This window comes from Alligator mississippiensis, chromosome 1 (genome assembly GCF_030867095.1).
Source record: "Alligator mississippiensis isolate rAllMis1 chromosome 1, rAllMis1, whole genome shotgun sequence".
Classification (NCBI taxonomy): Eukaryota; Metazoa; Chordata; order Crocodylia; family Alligatoridae; genus Alligator; species Alligator mississippiensis.
This window is the reverse complement of record NC_081824.1, coordinates 45,469,868-45,492,709: the sequence shown is the minus strand read 5'-3', so window position 1 is coordinate 45,492,709 and position 22,842 is coordinate 45,469,868. Positions and strand designations below refer to the sequence as shown.

Genomic DNA, 22,842 nt, shown 5'->3' with positions numbered 1-22,842 from the left:
TTTCAGCCAATTTGAGACTGGTTTATGTGCACTGAGCTTCTGTTCTGCTACAGGTTTAAACCAGTTTCTGATCACTTAAACCAGTGTATGTGTAATTTCTGTCCCTAGCTCTATGTACAATATACAGAACTATTAATAAACAATGTCGCCCAAGAATTAATTTAAACTATTTTCAACTGTGGAATTCGTCTTTGGCAGAAACTGTCACAGAAACCACAAGATGCTTATAGGTTAGGAGGGACAGTGTAGGGAATGGTTGCTGAAGTAGGAGGGAGAACATTGATCCAGCATTTTGAGCCCTATGGAGCCCTATTGGAACTCAAAGCTGTCTTCAGAGTCCTGGATTTCCGCTTCACCGAACCTTCCTTGGGACACAAGAGGGATAGGTCATAGCGCAATACTATTTACACATAATTGCAACAGGGCTTAGGGATCATTTTGTTTTGGTTTGTTTTTTTTGGCTCAGTGTCCAGTTCCTTTTGGATACTTGTAATGAAAATAGCACTCTGTGGTGAATATGAATAGTCTGAGATGTTATCAGTTATCCAATTATATCTATATGAGTAATTGGTACTGTATGAAGTTCTGTTACACGTGACTTAATGAGTCACAAGGCTTTGAATATTTTATGTATTAAATATTCATTTTTTCTAAAATCTGTATGTAGTTAAATAAAAATTATATATTCAATATCCACATTTTACAGTTTAAAGAAGATTTTTAGATTCTTTTTTTGGGATTCCCAGGTTCAGTAGCACACTGCAGAGTATACAGTATATCTCTGCCAATTCAAAGGTTGAGAATAAGGAGCTATGAATAAGGACACAGGGTTTGATTTAGCCAAAATTAGCCCTTGCTGCAGTAGGTGGCTAAGTGTTCTTAAGAGCTGAAAATAATATTCAAAATTCTACATAATTTGCCCCCACTATCCAGCGGCTGCATCATACTCAGTAACAGTCTAAGTTTCTTTTGCCCAGTTAGCTCATACAATATTGACACTGCAGGCTAGGGACTTCAAATGAAAATTTTCATGTGGTCACTTTCCCCAAGTGCCCACATAAGAATGAATATTTTGATATCAGTCACCTAGAGAAAAACTGGACAGGGCCATAATCCGATGTATGAGATCAGACTCCTTGTCTTATACATCCAATTTTAGTATTAAACAGGGAACTATTTAGAACAATACTGACCCAAAATAGTATATATCTACACCTACCTCTTCAGCTATGAAGATAATTTTCTGAAACAATGCCATCTTGTGGCAATTTAGAAAAGTAACAGGTTCCCACTGATTATCTGTTGGCTTTGCTTTTTTTTTCTAGAGTTTCCTCGTACTACTTCATAATATTCTTTGACCTCATTATCTTTTCTGCAGCAGCCAACAGTGACATCACAAATGGAACCTTATAATTTTACATGAAGAATAAAATAGCTGTGAAGAGATGAACTATCTAGGAATAAAGATCATGTAATTAGTTTTAACAGGGAGACATATTGAGAACATGTGGCATGCTTTTACAAGCAGGTTTGCTTGTAAATAAAATACTAACCACCAAGTACTAAACAGATACAGTTATGTATAATTACATTTCACTTTCTCTGAAAGAAGGTAGGTGGGAATTTTCTCTGATAATGAGGTGTAATGATATTAAGCTATTTATTTGTGGGTGAAGTGTAAAATATCAACTTCTTGATTTTCATGATTCACAGTTATGTTTATTTAATCTTGTTTTAAATATCTCTGAATAATGAAAACCATGAAGTTGATATTTTAAGATGTTGTAATTAGTAATTCTTATTTCAAAGAAAATTATGTTTTTTCCTTGGAGTTTTTCTCTTATTCTTTAATTAATTTAAAATCATGTGAACTGTAGATACCATTATTAATCACAGGAATTAAATTTCTCTCAGTTTAATAAATAAAATGAGATTTGTATGTTTTTAAGGTTAAAACATGCCAAGTCTTTCAGTTGATGATACTAACTTACCTATAATTAGGAATGGCAGAATATTTTAAATTCTTTATATGTATATATGTACATAAAATATATACACTGACAATATGAAGCTATTTGTGGATACATACTTTTTTACCATTTAATATCACAATGACACTAGCACTTGCCATTTCTGATTGAGATCACTACTTTTAAGCATTAATTCTTCATTTCTGCAATGATCTCTGGTATGCACTCATGTGAAGTTCATAATAGGATCAAAGCTGGAGAACCTGAAATGCTCTCTGGCAGGGCATCTTAAAATCTATGAAAAATATAGATTCAAATTGAAAGTCAAATTACTTGATGTATTAGGTATTAAACACTTACATTTGTACGAGTTGTATGCAATAAGGCATGAAAACATCACCTGAGAACTTTTAGAAATGTGGAGAAAACACTTTTTATTTCCTTGTCTCAAGCACTTAGGGCCACCATTCTTAAAGATATTAGGTACCCAGAAGTATTTTCAGCACTGCCTGCATAGGGTAGAAACCTAAGGTGTGTATAGAAGTTTCTTTTTTTCACAATTTCAAGCACTTTATTGCTGTGACTTAACAGTAGTGCATGGCTTTAAAGCCATGAACAACTCATGCCTCTTGAGGCTTGGGGGGCATGGTGACCAACCGCAGGCAGCGGCGGCAGTGTTGGTGGTTTGTGAATGGTGGCGGTGAGCACAGATGCCTACAGGCAGCCACAGTGACATTGGCAGCGAGGGCAGACTGAGAGGAGCGGGGACCATGTGCAGGCAGCCTCAGTGATGTTGTTGGTGAAGGTGGGCTGAGCAGGATCACCCACAGGCAGCCACACTGATGTCAGTGGCAAGGGCAGACTGAGCGGGTACTGCTCTCAGGTAGCCATGGTGATATTGGCGGTGAGGGTGGGCCAAGCAGGGACTGCTGGCAGGCAGCCACAGCAATGTTGGCAGTGGAGGGAGGGGGCGACCAGTGACTACCCAGAGGCAGTGATTGAGACAGTGGTGGCAACAAATTTCAGGGTTACCATGCGCTGCCTATGTTTGCAGCACTTAAAAAATGGGTACTATGCTTTAAACTAGCCCTCATTAAATGAGGTATTAAATTTGAATTGCTGCATTATACAGCATTTTAGCAGGTGCCTGTAAGTAACTTCGATACACTGGTCAAATTTCTGACAAGTGGAGAAGCCCCAGGAGGCTGTAAAGCATCCCCTGCCTCCTAACCTGGAAAGTGCAGGAAGGCTCAGAGGTGTTTCTACCCCAACACTGCACTTCTGTCACATTTAAGAGCACTGTAACTTTATAGTGCTGTAAAAAGTGCTCTAAATTACAACGCTGTAAAATGTGCGTGGAGCATTTCTGTCAACACCTCTAATTCACAATAGGAGTTAATAGGAATTAACCACTCAGGATGCATAGGAGCTTTTAAATATCCCATTAGGCACTTTTATGTATCCCTAAGAACCTAACTGAATTCCAATAAACCTAAGTTATGGTTATACATGTCAATACTTCTGTCAAGTTATAGTGCTCCTGCAAGTGATGTAAATGTTTTATAGACATGAATTTGGGAGGACTGAATTATACATGACTGTCAAGCCTAAATGTAAGTTGGATAGCTCATGCCAACTTCATACCAATAAGACTTTTATATTGCACTACCATTGATCTCGCATGTATGCAGTGCACTTTTGCATGGATCCCAGTATGAATGTGGATTCCATCTTAAGTTAACAGGACTACATGTACTGGAAGAGCTAGATGCACCATTATTTCCTGGAAATATGTGCATATATTCTTCATATATTATATGTTAAATTTGTAAGGGATCTTTATAATGTATTCATTTGTTTTGATTTATAAAAAGGAAAATGTATCCATTTAGTTGTTCTAGGCATCTTAACAAAAATGAAATATAAAATAACAGTGTACATAGCTAATAAAATACACTAAATTAAGCTGCCAAGCACCTCAATCACATAAAATTACTGCTCACAATATAATATTATTGCTCAGAATAATAATTCAAATACACACTACATGTGTTTGATGTGTTTGAATGCTTCTATAATCTTTAACATTCAAAGGATTAAAAGGTTTATGTTGTTATGAAAACACCTCAGTGATATTTCAGCAATATAGTGTAATGCATATCTGGGAACTTGTCTTCAGCATGTATATAAATATTATTCAATATATTGTAGACAATATGTGTGTGGGTGTGGACATGAAATGATTCAGCTACTTGCAGGCAAGGTGTAGGGGGAATATGTTGGTGCTGTAAACAAACTTTCATTCATACAGAAGAAGAGGTGAGAGAAAGATGGCAGAAATTGAAATATGTCCATGATGTGGAATGAGGGGCAGAAAAGGTTTATGGCTTAGGAGACAAGGGTGGAGTGAAGGAGGGGAATCCGTGATTTGGGAAAAAAAATTAATATCAATGATAAGAAGGAGGGAGGTTTATAACCACCAAGGAAGAATTAGGTCCAAACATGAAGAAACCAGTGCATAAAGAAGGAAACATATCTTTGACTTGGGAATAGGAAAAGTACAGAAAACTGAGAGGTAGGGGGACCATGGAGGGCTACTGTGGCATCTGGCACTTCAGAAGTAAGTGTAAGGCTCATGCAGAAATGGGTATGTGAACTGGGAGGAATTTGGGTGGAAGGGGAATGAAATCAAAGTGTGAAGGAGGGTTTGGGAAGACAAAAACAACAGCTTAGCTCACATTATGCTAAACAGTAGCAGAAATTATTTCTGGTCTCATCAGTTTATTTGATAAACTATGGAGTCAATAAACCATCTTGATTATGGCATTAATCCACAGATAATGCAAACCTTAGATTACTTTATATAGAGAAATGCAGTGTTAAGTTTCCATATTTAAATACACAAAAGACAGGAAACATAGAAGTTAAGATCTTCTCCTTTGTATCACTGGTATATCAGGAGACATTAAAGTGTCCAAGAGACATTTGTTGGGGTTAGGGGGAGGTTAGGGTTAGAACCAACTTAGTTCGCCTCAGGTGCAAACCTTACACTCAGATCCAGTCTCAGTGATTGAAAATCAATCTAAACTTGCGAGAGGACAGAAGTTCCATGCACATAGACCAGTCTAAAACTTGTGGAAAGCAATCTTAGATAGACCTGGATCGATATAGTGTCAGACTTACTTGATCTAGGTTAGACCAGGGCATGGAACTTCAGTACAGTACAGTAACCTGCACAGCCCTGGGGCTGGGAAAGTCTCTGGCGGGGAGTTAGGGGAGGTTTAAAAAAGTGTCAGAAGTTTTAACGTTAATTCTATGTTTAGTAATGAAATTCATAACTCATTTGATGAATGTGACAATGAATAGGATGGATGAGGATATTTTCAGCCTTGTTTCTGTGAAATTAGAGGGAGAGTGCTGTGTTGACTATATTCTCAGAAGAAAGTCTGGATTTTACAGATGACTAGAATCAGCATAAAGTTATTGTTCTTCTAATTTCTTCCCATGACCATAATTTTCTCTTGTCTCTAATGTAAAGTCAGGTGTCTGGAGAAATCTGATGTGTAACTTTCAGTGAAGCATTTATAAGCTTCCTGATAGAAATTGTCCCAGTAGCAACTTGAGAAGAGGAGTTTTCTTTTTCTTCAGAGAATGCATAGTTCTTTACTCTTGCATAAATCTTTACAATCATTTATTTATGCAATTAAGAGGGGACTTTATTGATGATCTCTCTTAAAATCTCATGAGCACTGAGCATTCTCAGGGACTGTTCTTCAGCAGAATATACCTAATCTTTTTTTTTTTTCTTTCCTGTGAAAGTATTTCCTACTAGGTGGTGTCTGCTTTTAGGGTCCTTGCTCTGCAAAAGCTTTGTCCATTGCCATTTCTTCTGAAACACCACATGTACTCAACTTTTTCCTTATATGCTTTCACTGTTTTCCACTCCTTTTTGTGCCCCTGACACTCAAAGCCCGAACTTTTTTCCCTACATACTTGCCAAGCCTTCTGCTACTTGTGCAAACTATATGAGTCTGATTTTGGTCAGCTTTTCCTTTATTGATATCACCCATGCTTATTTAATATTGTAAGCATCCCTTTCTTACACTCAACTCAGTTATAGACTCAGACCCTGTTAGATGTCAAGCACTTTCTATTCAACACTGAGCACCTTAAACACCTATTAATATCAGTGTAAATTCAGGCCATTCATATACTTGGGTCTCACCTGGCTGATGGATTATTCCAAAGTAAGAACTGGGCACATGCTGAGGTTGCAGTCAAAAATATATTAATGAACAAATATTTTCAAATTATTTTGATGCTTTTCATTGACTCTGTTCTCTAATAATTTACAATTTACTTAAAAGTGATATATCCTTAATCTTTTGAAGGATTGTAACTCTAAATATCTAGCTTGAGCAATGGAAACTTATGTAAAACCATGGAAGACAATCATCTTTTATAGCTGTATCCTAGGTCATCTTAAATACATATTGTAGACCTATGTATACTACATGCGTATGCATATAAGTAACACAATGACTATGGAAAGGGCTGATTGTGGTAAAACTTTATAAGGTAAAGAGTTAGATATAATGAAAATGAACCTCCTGCTTCATTCTCAGGCTTTGGCAAAGCATGATTTTGTCTGTGTGTGTGTGTGTGTGTGTGTGTGTGTGTGTGTGTGTGTGTGTGTGTGTGTGTGTGTGTGTGTGACTCAAAGACCTATTCCAAGTCATGAATTAGTGCAGATGGCTTACAGGGTGATGAAAGTAATCTAAATTATCATTATTTCCATCATAAGCTCTATAATAGAATATATTTATTTTGTGTGCCATACAGTGTGGTGCTTGAGCAGAAAAATAAACTATTTGGATTTCTGAGGAGTAACAGTTTTATTTGAAAAGACATAACATTAAAAAAAGCAAAAATATGTTGTGAATCTATTACTTTAGTCTGTAAATTAACAGGGTGTCCACATGACATACAGTCAGGAAGGAAGCCATAAGGAAATTAAAAGCGTTATATTCAGCTGAAGCAAATCTAAGTTGTGACACAAACTCAGATGAACATTCCACCTGATAGAAATGAAATGTTCTTTCTGAAATAAGGCTATAGTTTTATACACATTTTTTTTCCCGCAATCTGTGGAAAAAGATGACAGAAAATGCATGAGATGACATGCAAAAGTTGCCAGTGAAAATTCTGTGAGAAAGGGGGTCCCCCTAGAGGTTATAATTTGCTAGCACTATTATGTTAGTGACACAAGGTTACTGTAGTTCTCTTTTTGGATGCTGTGCATATCCTCCAGCATTGAAACTAGGTTTGCATCCAAAGAACTGAGGTCCTATTCACATATCTGGAACAGTAGTATTGTTATTTTGCCGGCTTCATGATTTTGCCTGTGCCAACCCGGCAGAAAGCTTTAGAACTGAAATAGAATTACTTTTGGCTTCCTCAGTAATCCTGACAGAGTAGGCCCTGTCCCTTAAGCCTTTTTTGAAGTATTACTTATTTGTGTTCGTTAAAAGAAGTAGAGAGATATAGTCAGCCCTAAGAGAGAAAGCACATTTTATTCTCTTCAAACACTGACTGTTTTGAAACATTTTCAGGTTTTCACTCTTTCTGCATACCATTTTCAAAGATCCTTACATTTTCTTAAACATAACAAATATAAGTGAGTGAATTAATGAGGTAGTCTGAATTTCTAGCAGTAAAACGTACATTTTCTGACTGGTAGAGTATGTGGCATGCAAATAGTGTTTTCATAAAACAGTACATAGGGAGAGAGAAGGTACAGAATGTCACCGTTTGAAGGTAATAGTCAGGTATGCAGGTGAAATATCTAATTATCTAAATTGCACAGCATGTTGCCCAGGATTTCAGTTCTCAAATTAATCGGTCACAAAGGGAAAATGTTGCTACTTATTTCATGATTTTTGTTTATTTACTTTAAGGTAAATTGCGTGAATTTTCCCCAGAGGAGAATGAGAAGTTTGTTTAGTGTTGACCAACAGGTTTTTGGAAAGCTCCCTGTATCCATATAAGTTTGGAAGCTATTGTCCACTTTCATGATCAAACTCTATTAATTGATACCTTACTGCAGTGGCTTTCAAACTTCCTGAAGGTATGGAGCCCTTTCATATGGAACCACTGCTTCTATCTTAAAAAGTGACCCAGAGCCTGGCAACCTGGCCTAGGAATGGCAAAGCACTGCCACTCAGCTCACTCTGCCGTTACCCCCATTCTCTTTGCAGAAGTCCTGATGACTTAGCACAGAACCCCAGGGTTCTGCAGGACATGCTTTGGAAACTACTGTCTTACTGTATAAGAATTATTCCTGATGTGACACATGTTTAATAATTCACAGCAGCAGTACTTTATAGAGTTTATGACAACAAAGGGAAACTGAAAAGGTAATTGTTGACAAGTAGAATGGAATTTGACTAGGACACTCAAGGACAGTCCAATCAAATGCAATCAAATCCAGTATTATACTTAATTCTCTTACCCTGACTCTTCTCTGGGGAGTTCTAGCAGCTTCCCGGGTAGGAGAGCTTTGTTCTGGTTTTACTGGCTAGGACTGTCTAGTGCAAACATACTGAAGGTAATCAGAGTTCTTCTTTCTCCATTTGAAAGTAGCAGTAAGCAGTATGGTGGTTCAGAGGCATGTCAGGAACCCCTGAATTGATTATAGCACAAAATAGCTCCAAGGACTTAGGGTTTTTTCTCAGCTGTGAATTCAGCTGCTAGCTGCTGTCCTTAAACAAAGCCTGTGTCAAAGGACAAGAAAAAAGACAATAAATAGTGTACCAGAAGGAGCATGAGTGTTTGCATACAGTGCTCCTAAAGCTATAATAGAATTGCTGCAGACTACTCGCATCACTTTTCCTCAGAAATATATTTTCACTAGAACCTCATCAATTCACTGCCAAACCCAATTTATTATGGCATTGATTTTGTATTTTTGATCTCAAATAATGTTGTAGCTTGTCACTGTTTGGCACACTGTGTTTGCCAGCGGGAGGTTCATTTTCATTATATCTAACTCTTTCCTCTACAAAGTAAAGTTTTTCCCACAATCAGCCCTTTCCATAGTCATTGTGTTACTTCTATGCATACACATATAGTATAAGTAGGTCTACAATATGTATTTAAGATGACCTAGGATACAGCTATAAAAGTTGATTGTCTCCCATGGTTTTACATATGTTTCCATTGCTCAAGTTAGGTATTTAGAGTTACAGGCAGCCAAACTTTAAGAAAAGTATGAAAGTCACCATATATATTTGCTAAAAAAGTTTAATTTGATCTCACACCTATCTGCAAACCATATATGCCATGTACACTTCTAAAGTATTTGTAAAATACATGGGGGGGGGGGGGCTAAACATTTTATGAGTATTTTTGTAACTCTCCACCCATAAAACCAGGTACCATAGTTATCATGATTTCAACTATCAAGAGTTTAAAGGAAGCTATAAAAGCAAGTTAAAAAAAAAAAGAAAAGAAAAACTGAAATAGCTTTGCTACATGGAAAAAAATATCACAAATCTGAGGTCTGATATCTCATAGATCCACAGGGAAAAAGTGAGTACTAACTCTCATTCAGGATCTGGGGAATCCTTTCTTTCTATTAATATAAACGTTTCTCTTTATAGCTGCGCTTGGACATGAAATAACCTTTTTGTCATAAAAGACTGTGATAGTTTTAGGTATAGAAGAATTGTTACTGGCCCTGAACCTGTTCCTTGATCTGGCTTTGTGCTGGTGTACTTTTTGTATATGTCTGGGAATGGAGGTGGGAGCATTTTCAGTAGCTTGAAATGAAGAATTTGGCCTGTCTACTGAAATCCATAACAATAACAAGGTAACAAGATAATAATCTATAATAATAATAGGCTTAGTCTGTCTGTCCAGAGCACTCTGATTGGTTGTCTCGGCCAATCCCAATGCTTACTGAAACAACCGATCAGAGTGCTCTGGACAGACAGAATAAGATTATTATAGATCCTGAGGCATTTCAAACAGATCTGCAGGCAGGTCAGAGCTATAATGAAGCACCGGGGCCCCACACTGCGGCGCAGGCAGGCTCTGCTGAAGGGAAAAAAAATAGCAGTTGAGGGGCGCTATCCTTTTTTTTCCCCCAGAGCCTGCCCACCTCTCCCACAGCCAGGGTGTGAGCTGCTAGTGGGCCCTGAGCTGCTGGGGGCCCCAGGGCTTCCTTCCATAATGGCAGCACACCCTGGGACTGCCTATTCAGGGTGACAGCAAGAAGGTGCTGCCTGAGTGGTGCCAACACCATGGAGGGAAGCACTGAGATTTCACAGCCTCTGAGCTGCAGGGGACCCCAGTGCTTACCTCTACAGTGGTGGTGCCCCCTGGGGCTGTTCAAGCAGGGTGCTAGCTGCACAGGTGCATCCCCAGCTCACAGGCAGCACCCGCTGGATCCAATGTTATACGGGGCACTGGAAGCCTGGCTGTGCTTGGGGAAGCTTGGCATTGACAGCCTTCCAGCACCTCATGCACCGTCCCTGGCAGTAACAGATCTCAGTAGGCTATCAATTCTTGGCAACCAATCACAATGATGATTGACAGACAGAAAACGGGTGTTATTGTAATAGACAATTTTAGAATTTTACAATAAGATTTCTAGAAATAAAATTTAAAATGTTTAAAAGACTAAGAAGTCCATCTAGTAAACATGACTGTGATAGAAAGCAAAAAGGAAAGCATGATTACTAAAAATCCTGTATTTAAAGAAATATTTTTGCAATAAAATTTTAATCGCAAATGTTTTGTGGGTTTCAGCTAAGTCATTATATAACTCTATTACAATAGTCATCTTAATTGTATTACTACTATATCACAATACTCTTCTTGGCTTTTTACCCTAAAGGTTTAAGGGACTGCATAACAGAATAATAGCATCTTGTTCCTTACCATTTTTCTGTTTTCATGTCACATCATTTGATGCACGATCACTGAATGAACTCCTTTTTTTGGAAGGGTAAATTTCAAATTTGTCTCTGGACTAGATAGGAAGAGGAAGCAGTCTTGACAGAGTGGCTGTTACCCTTCTGTCCTTTTGTCTTTTAGATTGATTACATCTCTGCAGCACAGACTAATCCTCTGATCCCCTTTTTTCCACTTTTGATTATAGTTTTCCATTTAGTTTTAGTGTAACAGTCTATCACCCAAATGCATGACATTGTACTTAAGGCTTAAAACACTTTCAGCATTCAGATCTGGCATCTATTAAAATGGTTAGCATGCAATTGAATCAAATGGAATTCCGCGTTTCAAATTCATGAACTAAAGGAAATGCGATTGAAGAACTTTAAGCACCCTTACAGGCACCTAGATAATAAAGTCCATGAGCATTAAGGCAAATACCAGTTAGGCCCTACAAAGCAGCAAGCAAATTGACCAGAAAAAATAATAGCTTTTTTTAATAATGCTTTTTTCATAGGATTTTAGAGAATAAGGGGTAAAGGTCTCTTGTATATTAACTCTAACTCCATGTGACTGGTATTCTTTATCAGTTGCTGAGCAACGGTCATACTCTGAATTTTAAAACTCATTAGCAAGCTGAGCAGGCTGGCATTTGGCAGATGTTATTTGATTTTGTTTGGAGGGAAGTCAATGGGGGAGACAGGAGACATTCAGCTTATTATTGTTATCTTGCTTCTTTTATTAAAGTCATATGGCATTTTAACCACATCTAAAGAAGTTGAAACAAACTTCATATTTGTATAATTTATTAAACTTCCATCATGTTTATGTGATACTATAAGCACACTGCATGAGCCAAGTTTAGTTAGTTCTAAACAGATACAGATTAATTTGTACCTAACATTTTCCTGAAGTGTTTTAGTCCTTAGTAATTACTCAACATCTTTATTTGCATTGTCTGGTCATGCCAACATCTCTTTAAAAGCCAATTTACCTCATTTTTGACTGCCAATACCTTAGTATTTCAGTTCTGGACCTTTTAATAGAAAGAACTGCCAGTTGTTATAAATGTTTCTGTATTGTATGGTAGTAATATGATCCACAAGGAGCTCATTTCACTTGTGATTTAAGATAGTGAGGGGCAAACCTCAAAAGTGCTGGTATTGTATCCAAACCAAATTTAAAACCTATGTAATTTAGAACACCTGAGTTATAAACCACCAGGGAATCCGAGTCTTCATGTATACACAATGAAAGACAAACACTGTTAGATCTTTAACTATAGCAGCATTACCAGATGCCAATATAATTCTGCTTTGCTGAATCACTTTCATTAGTGCTAGTTCTGGTATGACTGTTTCAGAACCCCTAAAGCTGATTGACATAGTAATGAAGAGGTAAATATAGTGTTCAAAATTCTCTACCATTTGCCTTAAACATCTCCTTTGTGTTAGAAATCTCATTATTTGAGTCACCTTTTATTCACATGATTTCTTCTAATTGTGATTAAATATTTATATTTCAATAGAGCACAGACCATGATCAGGATGAGTCCTTATTGTGTACAGATCCATATGATGGTGCAGTTGTTGTAAGTTGCATCTGCACCCTCCTTTTCAAAATCCTAGATCCCCCCCATATAATTGTCTTAGTTCATCTGAAAAGCCATAGGAAGGATCAGTTCAGCAAAGGCACTCTAATAAGGAATCCTTGTAGATATTAATTCCTTCCCCAAGGAAGGGGAGTTAGGTATGGTTTGCAGTCAAATTCCCCACTGATGATGGATCCTAAAATATGATGATGGGCCCTGAGGAATCTCTCAGCATCTCTGAACTGCAGGACTAGGGGGTGCTAAAGAAATATGTCTAACTTTATTACATTCCCTTTCTTAATACCCTCAGCATAACTCTTTGCCAAAGTATAGGCCACTCTTTCTTTTAAGGTCTTCTTAAAGCATTCCACAAAACTAAACCCTAGGGATATTTGTAGATAAACTCCTGAATGTAGCTGTTCCTAGTCCTAATAACAGTAGGGCTGTGTGAAGCTTCGGTTGCTGATTCAATTCAGAGAAGGTTCAGCCCGACTCGGAGGCCAAATCTCCGAATCCAAATCAAATCGGGAGACCAATAAAAAGGTCTGAATCAGTCCAAAGCTTCTGAATCAATGTGGAAAAAGATTCAGAGGAGACTTGGAGATTTGGTGATTTAGGCAGTCCCCGCTCGCCGCAGCAGGGAGCTGGACCTGGACTCTGTGCCAGTAAGTAGGGGGCAGGGGGAAAAGCTGGAGGACGGTGGAGGGGACCATGGGGGGGGACCCCAGCCAGGCCCCATCCCCTGCCTGCTCCTTCAGCCCCCCCTGAGCACCCCTGGCCCCTGCCCGCTCTCCCAGCCCCATCAATAACTGCCCTGCCCAGCCCCAGAGTCTTGGTGCTTTATTAAAAAAAAAAGCCCCACACTCACAGGTGAAGGGGTGGAGGGGTGATCCCCACTGCCCCCCACTGCTCTGCACTCTGTGAGGGGGCGCTGCCATGAACCCCCACCCCCACCTGCTCTCCCAGCCCCGTCAATGGCTGCCCCACCCCAGTGTTCTGGCGATCTAAAAAAAACCCCAAAACCCCACACTCAATGGCTGCTGCAGTGGCCATCATGACCTCTAGGGGCTCATGGCAGAGCCCTCCCCACAGTGCGGGGAAGTGGGGGGCAGTGGGAATCTCCCCCCTGCCTGGCAAGAGCCAGTGTGTGCGGGACATTTTTTTATTAAGTGCTGGGATGCTGGGGCCATGCAGGGCAGCCATTGATGGGACTGGGAGAGTGAGTGGGGCAGCGGGCTCATGGCAGAGCCCCCCTCATGCATCGTGAGGTAATGGGGGGCAGTGGCAATTGCCCCCCTGCCTGGTAGGAGCCAGTGAGTGCAGGGCTTTTTTTTTAAGTGCCGGGACACTGGGCTGGGCTTGGCAGCAATGATAGGGCTGGGAGAGTGGGAAGGGGATGGGGCCTGTTTGATTTGTAGATTCAAATGATTCGGTGGCAGACAAATCCCCAAATCAGATTCAGCTGAATCAATTTGGGACAGTGATTTGAATCACCAAATTTAATTACTGTCCCCCAAATCAACTGAATCTGAATCCAAAGCAAATACTAGCTGTTTCACACAGGCTTAAATAACAGTTCCCAGTCAGCTTCAAAAGTGAAGTGCACACAATTCTGTAGCAAAAAACCACAGTCAAATCTTATTTAACTTTTACACACCTTAACAGCACTTACTTAGCCCCCCCAAAAGTGCAATTTTTGGCACTTACATAGCTTTTAATCTTTTTTTTCCACCTGTGGTGGAAGTATAGTAGGTAAGGGATGTTCCTAGAGTAGATCTGGATTCAAGCCCTGTCTGAACTTATACCTCTCCCTTTCAAGTAAAATACCCTAACTACAAGCCACAGGCTAAGCTTTGTCCAAAGCACTCTCTAGCCTTTCTCCTGAAGTGGCCCACTGAGCAGCCAAAAAGGCAAGAAATGTAAGACCAGAGAAAGTAAGCTAATGATTGTGTGGCTCAGTGAAGAGGACACAGCCTTGGAAGATCCATGGCCCTAGGTTTGGGGCCCTGCCACTAGTGGATTTTGTACCTTGCATTTAATGTTCAAAGGATAAAATGGATAAACATCAGAGAGTAGTTTCTGCTCCATTTGGGGGAAGAGGTTGTAAGTCCCACCCTTCAAGGGAAGTGTCATCCTCACTAAACCACAGTCTCTCTAGCTTCCTTCTTCCCCTCTTGGCTGCTTAGTTGGCCAGCTTCAAGAGAAGGGCTGGAAGGAGCTATAGGCATTGTTTGTCCAGGGTCTGGTGGTTACAGCATTATGCTGAGAAATAGGAGATACAGCCTCAAACCTCTTCTAGGGGAGATGGAGCCTAGGATTTGGGAATTTTTTCTACGAAGTAAAAGGATGCTTTTCCTTTGGGCACATGCACAATGTTAGGCAACTTTCACCCACGAACCCATGCATCCATGGGCAACTTTCTGAGCATAGGTGGGTGTAGGAATAAAATGCAAATAGTATAATACTTAGGAACCAGCCCTCACACAGCAGATAACTCTTTTGTTCCTGATCAGTCATCCACTAAGTCCTTAAAGCTATCTTAATGGTATAACCTTTACCCATATGATTTTTAATTAGTTCTGGTCTCAGATTACGTTAGTGTCATAGTTCTAGGACTCCTTGCCTAAAATGACAAAGTCTTAAACAGCTTCATAAATAGTTCCTCAGCATGTCTAGTAAGGTGTGGCTTACTTCCAGATTTTCAAGGCCATTCTAGCTTTAGTCTCCCTTCCACTAATTGAGTTTGTGTGTAAGCAGAGACAAAATATTCATAAAAACCCGTATCTCTTCCCCATTGCTATCTACGTACCTATCTACACACACCCTAAATATGCTAGCATAACAAGTCTAGTGCTAGCAGAGATCAGTTTCGGCATTCACCTAAGGGTTAAACTGTAACTATCTCTGAGCCTTTACTATAATAGACATTGCTGTTAGGAACTCAGACATGTGAACTTTCTTTTCAGACAGATGATTCAGCTTGGAGCAGGACAATTGTGTCTGCCAAAGGAGGTTGGACTAGATCAGTTGTTTTCAACCTGTGGTCTATGAACTGGGAGTAGGTGAAAGATGACTATGATCAATCAAAAGTATATGAATAACCCACACATCCAATCCTAAGAGGTCTGCACCTCCATTTGAAATTTCCAAAGAGGTTCACATCTGCATTCAAAAAATTTTAAGGGTGCACAAATGAAAAAAAAAAATGTTGAAAACTACTGGACTAGATGATCTCTTTAGGTATCTCTTAACTCATCTTTCTTTTATTTTCTGATTCTGGCTTTTGTGCCAAATTAAATTTCTCTCTTACATAGATTGTTTGCTAATGCTATCATCATCCTCAAATTTAATTAATTTAGAAAGTTACTCATTTGGTACACTGTGCTTTAGTGCACTTTAACTAAAGTATAAAATCCCTGCTAGAAGCAAACCTTCAGTATAGTGAGAGATGAAATAAGTAGGTAGATAGAAATAGCCATATATAGAGAATGTGCTGAGGTAAGACAAGGAGCTGTTGAATGTGGTCACAGGAGTCTGCTTTCTGATTTAGTTTCATTCACATTGCCCACATTCTCAAATTTAGAGTTGATTGGACAATGCTCCCTTTTGGAAGATGTAGCTCGATCTGTCCCCCAGTGACTGATTGTACCTAACAGGCACAATCTTTCCATTATTTGTGTGTGCACGCTTGTATGCATGCACCTATATGTATGTGTATGTAGAGAAATCTAACAATTGCTTCAAGCTTGCAATAAAAAGGCAGATTTTTTTTTTATTCTGCCATTGGGATTTTGATGACCAGGGATCCTGGTTTTCTCTGATTTAAAAACATCCTCAATTTTTAGTTAAAAAAAAAAAAAGTCACCTCAAATCCACATTTTTCCATGATTAAAATGAAACACAACACTATCTGTAGATCCATATATAGTGGTGTTTTATTTTAATCATGGAAAAATGTGGATTTGGGGTTACTTTTTTAAAACTGAAAATAGGGGATTTTTTTTTTTAATTGGAGAAAACCAGGATCCCTGTTAATTTTTTGAGACCAGGGAGCTCTCAAAAAAAGTGGAGGGTGCTATATTAAAGATTGGTTTTGAAAAATAAATGTACTTTTTCTAGAAGAAAAAACTGCACAGAAGATTAGTTCTGTCTTTTAATGGACACTAAATTCACTGGCAAAATGTAGGAAAAGTAGCAATAAAGAAGGGGCTAGATAGATCTTTCCAGGGACTGAGGATGTGATAAAGACCCTTTTGTCTCAAATTTTATTCCCCAGTAAAATTGATCCTTGCTAAAGGAAGATAGAGAAAGTCTGGTTTACATTCAGCTAAGGTCAGAAATCTCTGTGCAATATTTGTTGGCTTTTCATTGGCTTCTAGAAAATGAGTTGTTGATCTCACTTTGTAATGGACAGGTGTAAAAACCTCATCACATTTCACACTCCTTTTAGCAAACTCACCAGAGAGGACAAAGACTGAATGGTCACAGATAATGAATTAAGCATTCATCCTTAGGACAGTTCAGGCCCATTGTTGGTTCATTGCGTCAATTTTCTCTCTCCCGTTAGACTGTATATATTATGTTAATAAAAAGGCCTTCCTTCTCCAGTGCTCTGAGTCTGATACCTTCCACAATCATGAAAAGGTGGGAGGTGGGAAGAATAATACTGTTTCAAAGAATCTGTTTCTGCTCATTCAGGCAATATAGCTGCCTATTGCGTGTCTACCTACCTACCTATCTTTTTAAGCATAACTTTCAAATTGAATAAAAGGATAAACATAATAGTCTGCATTTAAAAGATACAAGAAACCTGGATATACTAGAAAGTACACTAGTTAAATGACCATATTTATTATTGTTAATTGTTCTTTAAATAATATAACTCAAATATATTAATTCAAATTTATTAACTCATATTTGCCATTCAGGGCAGTCTGAATAGGTCTATGCCCTCTCCTTAGGGTAAAAGTATTAGTCAATGGATGATATCAAGGCTCAAAATAATTCAAAACACCTCAGAACAGGAAACGTCCCAGAAGCTAGATCCTGTCTGCTACTAGAGAAACTCCATTCTGGTTTGTGTTTAACTACTGCCCCTCCAAGTAACTAGTTAGGTTCCCCATTTAGCACAAGAAAGTAATCGGACTACAACTTGACTGGTTGGTCTAATATTTGCCTGATTATCACCATTAATTATTATGATTACAGTATTCCAGGGGCTGCACAGACATAAATGAAAACACTGGACTTAGCATCTTAATTAGTTTCTAAATAAATATTTCAGTGTGTGGTATCCACAAAACAAAACAAAAAAAGGAAAAATTATCATATGAATTGTCACTTCTCTAAGTTAACAAAACATTTTAATTTCTCTACATGTATTATAGGAAATGATCTGCTCTGTCACTAAGTGATTTTCATACAAACCAGTAGTGTAATGATGAGCACATAAATAATGTAAATGCTTTTTACATGAGTAGCTTTAAAGTTCAATTTGTATTCATTCTTCTACTTCTGTGTTTGTACCAGGTTGCTGAGATTTTGCTTTATACAAAAAAAATTCACCTTTAATGCAGTGTAAATAGGAACACAATATTTTTCAAAACTGGGTGTCTAATTATGTGCAAATAGCTGGAGATAACTTGGATAGCACTGACTTTTTTCTTTTGTCTATTTAATAAATGACAATAATATGTAATTGTCAGATTTTCATTAATATTGATCAGTTTTATGTTGTAAGATTCTTTCAGCTTAGAAGTATTTGACCACAGTTACCATTGGTCCTGTGGATATGATCAATAGAGTTGTCCCTGAGCATTGGCAGATCCAGGATTAATAAGAAAGGGATGGGGATGAGGCATGACTGGAGCACTCAGGTCAGCGGGAAACACCAGGGAGCTGATCAGGAAGCAGGCACACTTACAGGGAACAATCCCTGCAGACACTGCTGCTGCTGCTGCTGCTGACCCCAGATGTCAGGGCAGAGCCTCTTCTGCCCCCACTCCGCCAGGGGCTTTAAGAAGTAGCCATCCTTTCTTCTCACCCCACCTCCTCCACAGATGTCCCTGGTGGCTGAGAGCAGGCACTGGAAGGAAGAACCTGATCACCTCCACCAGTGTTCCCAGCCAACCTGGACTCCATGCAGCCTCTCCCTGAAGCTAAAACAAGGCAGGAGTGGCTTTGGGGCTCGCTTGTGTCAGCCAGGGAGAGGAGAGGCAGTGCACAGGTCCCTCCTTCCAGTGCCTGTTCCCAGCCAGCAGATGACAGCCACACGGGAGGGGCAGGCAGGGAACAGGTGTTAAAAGGAGAAACTAGCACCCTGTGTGCTGCTGCTTTCCCCTTGCCAAGCCTGCCACCCTGAATAGCCTCAGCCCATGGCCGGATAAGGAAGGAGAAGCTCTGAGGCCACTCCGTCTGATCAGCTGAGAACAGTAGCAGCGCCGATGGATGGTGCGGCATACACACTACTGCATCCCCCTGGATCTGCCCCTGCCCTGAGGATAGAATTAGTATGACTTGAGATGTTGCAAACATTCCTAAGTGTTTTCAGCACTGAGGCTTATCTTTACTCTTCATGCTGTAGAAAAGTATGCACATGCTTCACTACAGCATCTGATATGTACATATGCATATGCACATAGATATATATACGCACAGGGATTTGCAAAAGTTAGATCCTCACATGTTGGTCTTCAATAGAAATGTTTATTTTTTCATGATTTCCTTTTGTTCATGAGAATCTCATTTCCTAAATTGCTTAATTTAATTAAACTAATAAAAAGTCATAGTGATAGGAAATTGTTTAAAAAAAATTGCAGAGGTGACAAAAGTCAGAATCTGCAGAAAATATGAATTGGCTGGTCAAGCCACAGACTCAATATATAAAAGAACAGAACTGCAGGGAGTGCGCCAAAAGCAATTAAAAAGGAATAAAAAAGAAAGGCATGGAAATAATGTCTTTTGTTAAATTTCTTCCTATTATTATATTATTGTGAAGATATGAATCTCACAGTTTGTACCAAAGGTACCGAGATTCAGAGCCATTAAGAGAGGAGTTCTTGATTTGTGGACAATTAACATGCAATTCTGTTTCCTCCAGTCATATGTCTTGCTATGTGGCCCTTGTAGTTTTGGAAACATTTCTATACCCAAGAATTTACTGTCTTTGACTAACAATAGCTAGTTCATCAGGAACTTGACATGACATTTATTTTGAAGATGTTGTTAGGACATATCTGTAGTTATTATAGCTATTGGAACTACTGACAGGACATATGTATGAATGTAGTTCTGCCAGGCTTTGTAAGGTCATAATACCACTGCTACTGAGCTAACAACATAGAGGTATGGGTATTACTAAGTTTTTATATCTCTTTCACCTCATTTACCCACTTCCCCTAACTCTATTCTGACATACTGCTTTAGTATTCATTCAGAGGGAAAATTGCTACCTGCTGACAAGAGGTGACAAAGATATGGCCCATGCAGCCCTATTATCCAGGCTGCAGTGCTGCCTGTGGATCTCAGATTAGTCTTGTGCACCTCATGCAATGTGGGACTAGGGCTGGCTTGGGCTACACACAGTGTGCGGGGCTGGAGCCAGTTCGTGGCTGGCTGGTACAGGACATGTGCTTGCTTTGGTATGTAGGGTTGGTTTGAGCCCCAAATGGGCCCCTGGACTGGCCTTACAACCCTCATTCAGCTAGCCAGATGAGTTTGATACCCCGTGTAAACCATCCATCACCATTTACTGAACTCCATGGATTTTCTTGATCTAATCCACATACTTAAACATATTTACCACTTCTACACCTTTTTTCCATCTTTAAAACAATATAAACATACCTGTTACACCCCAAATTACTGTACATGCATTGACAAGGCACAAAGCCATTTCAACAATGACTTTTTAAAAGTGCTCAGCCCCTTGAGAATTCTGAAAAAATTACTTGCAGTTCATTTTATTCTTAAAATGAAGGCAGACCAATAGGTATGCATGAACAAAAATACTTTGTCTTATACTTAATATTGGTCTGAAGAGTACTTGGAGCTATTTTTAGTTCATATTAAATGTTATAGTAAAAGCTGTCAGTACAAAAGGCCTGAGTCACTTTGGTGCACCTCTTTCTGTCCAATTAATTGATTTACATTAAAGCACTTGCAGCCTCTCAGGATGATATATATTCCTTGCATTCTTCTCTTAACTTTTAGAGGTTCCAGTTAAAATTAACCCTGTAGGTTAATTCAGCATAATTTAGACCTTGCTATCAGACTCAAGTTAAGCATTAAAGGAGCCTGATCTTTTATTAATATTTATTTGCGCCAGAAATTGATTGCCTGATAGGATAAGATTCTTTTTTCATTTACACCATGATAAGGGCAAAATAATTTCTTAGCTTTATGTCAGTGAAACTGAGATTAGGGCCTAGTCTAACTATTTATTGTTAAAATGTAAACAGAATAGTTTGCTGGCCATGAGAACACACATTTTTCCTTATAACTCCCCCTCCCCCCCCATCAAAAATATAACATGATTTTCATAAACCGAATCACCCTACTTGCTTTCTCCATCTGTTTTTGTTTGTTTGTCATTTATTTTCTTTCCTTTTCTCAAAGAGTTTTGAGGTAGTTGTCTTAGCAAGTCTGACATAAATGTAGACTAATATCATCATAAATGGAAGCAGAAATAAATAGCGAGTCTTGTTTTGCAGGAAAAGATGATTATGAACTCATGCTTGTACATTCATAACTACTTGTTACCTCCTGAATTATCACGAATGTTTAGATATATACATTTATTTTCAGTTTTAGAAGAAAAATAATATTAAAATTCCCTGTGATAAAGACGAGACACTCTTATCCCCAATACATGCAGATAACTGTCTGGAAAGCTAAATAAATATTATTGAAATAAAAAATAAAAAAGTTCTTTTGTGGAAGTTGTTAAGAAGTATAACTGTAATATGAAATATAACAAATGATACCTTAACATTTCTTATTTAAGTAGTGATGCAGATGAGTTGTACACAATCATTAAAAATGGGCATGGGTAAGTTATGGAATTCAGTGATGTCTAAATTATCTGTATACCAGGAGTAAAGAAAAAAACCTCATATGATTTCCTGAGCAGGAATAAGGAATCAGTACCGCTAGACTGGAGATAGCACTCCACTGGCATTAAAACATTCTGGAATATTATTTCAAATAATCTGAAATTGAAAAATAATTGAACAGAAAGATTGCTGTGTACTGCAACTGTAGTTAGACCACAAAACCTTGAGTCTGATCATCTTTTCTTTGACATCAATGTGATACTACCATTAAGTTCAGTGGAAAAAAGCTTTACCTGTAGCACTGTAATATTTAGTGCCAAGAATGTAAAGAACTCCTAACCTTATATTTGTAATGTTTTGTGCAAATCAGTCACATTGTTCTTTTGTAAATTACCCCATTTTAAATGTCTGCTCATCAACAAATACCGACTGCAAAGAGAAGGAACCATTATTGTTAATGGGATGAGAATCAAGAATCAATTCAAACTGAGTTGCTCATAAGATTAGATCTGATGTCAATGAAACAAAATGATGGAAACTGATTAGGTTATTTTGTATAAAGTAACTCATGACTTTCTGTTACTTTCATACAGATTACAATTTTAGCAAGAGATTCTATTTTGCACCTATTATAGAGAATTCCTTATGTAAAAGACATTAGCTTAGTTTTTCTTTTTCTCAACTCTATAAATCAGGAGTGTCTCTGTTGAGGTCAACAGAGTTACATAAATGTGTAATCAGGCACAGTAAAATCAGGACAAATGCCTGTAGTATAGAGGAAATGCTAATAACACACCTGACTAATTCTTGCAAGTATCATATTTCACTTCAGTAATAAATGGAAGATGAACAGAGAAAGAGTCAAATAATTAGTTCCCACAAAAGGTTAAGAAAAGGAAGAATTTTGTATCAAAAAATGGAGCCAATAACCAGTAAAATTTATATTGCACTTGCCCAAAGTCACAGGTGCAAGGAAGTCATTTAGGATCCTAACTGGAGCAGTTCTATGGCTGGGATTTGATTAAAAAATCAGGCAGAATACAATCAACAAGATATTTAGTGGACCAAGAAGAGGAGCTACCATTTTTTCCCATATGATTAGACACCAAAATAAGCTCCACATTTCCTTTTCAACACTCTCGTACCCATGGACTCACAGAAAATCACTCAGACAGGACTTAGCCATTTTTATAAGAATTCCAGTAAATTTTGTTACTTCTCACTAGTTAAACATTTCTTACATTGGGCACTGTGGTTTGGATCAATTTAAACC

The 22,842-nt window shown here is 38.4% G+C and overlaps 1 protein-coding gene across 1 annotated transcript in view; it reads left to right on the top strand.

The window, feature by feature from the left end:
- CSMD1 (CUB and Sushi multiple domains 1) overlaps window positions 1-22,842 on the top strand; it is a 2,292,800-nt gene that overhangs the window by 808,874 nt on the left and 1,461,084 nt on the right. The gene's annotated exons all lie outside the window — the stretch shown is intronic.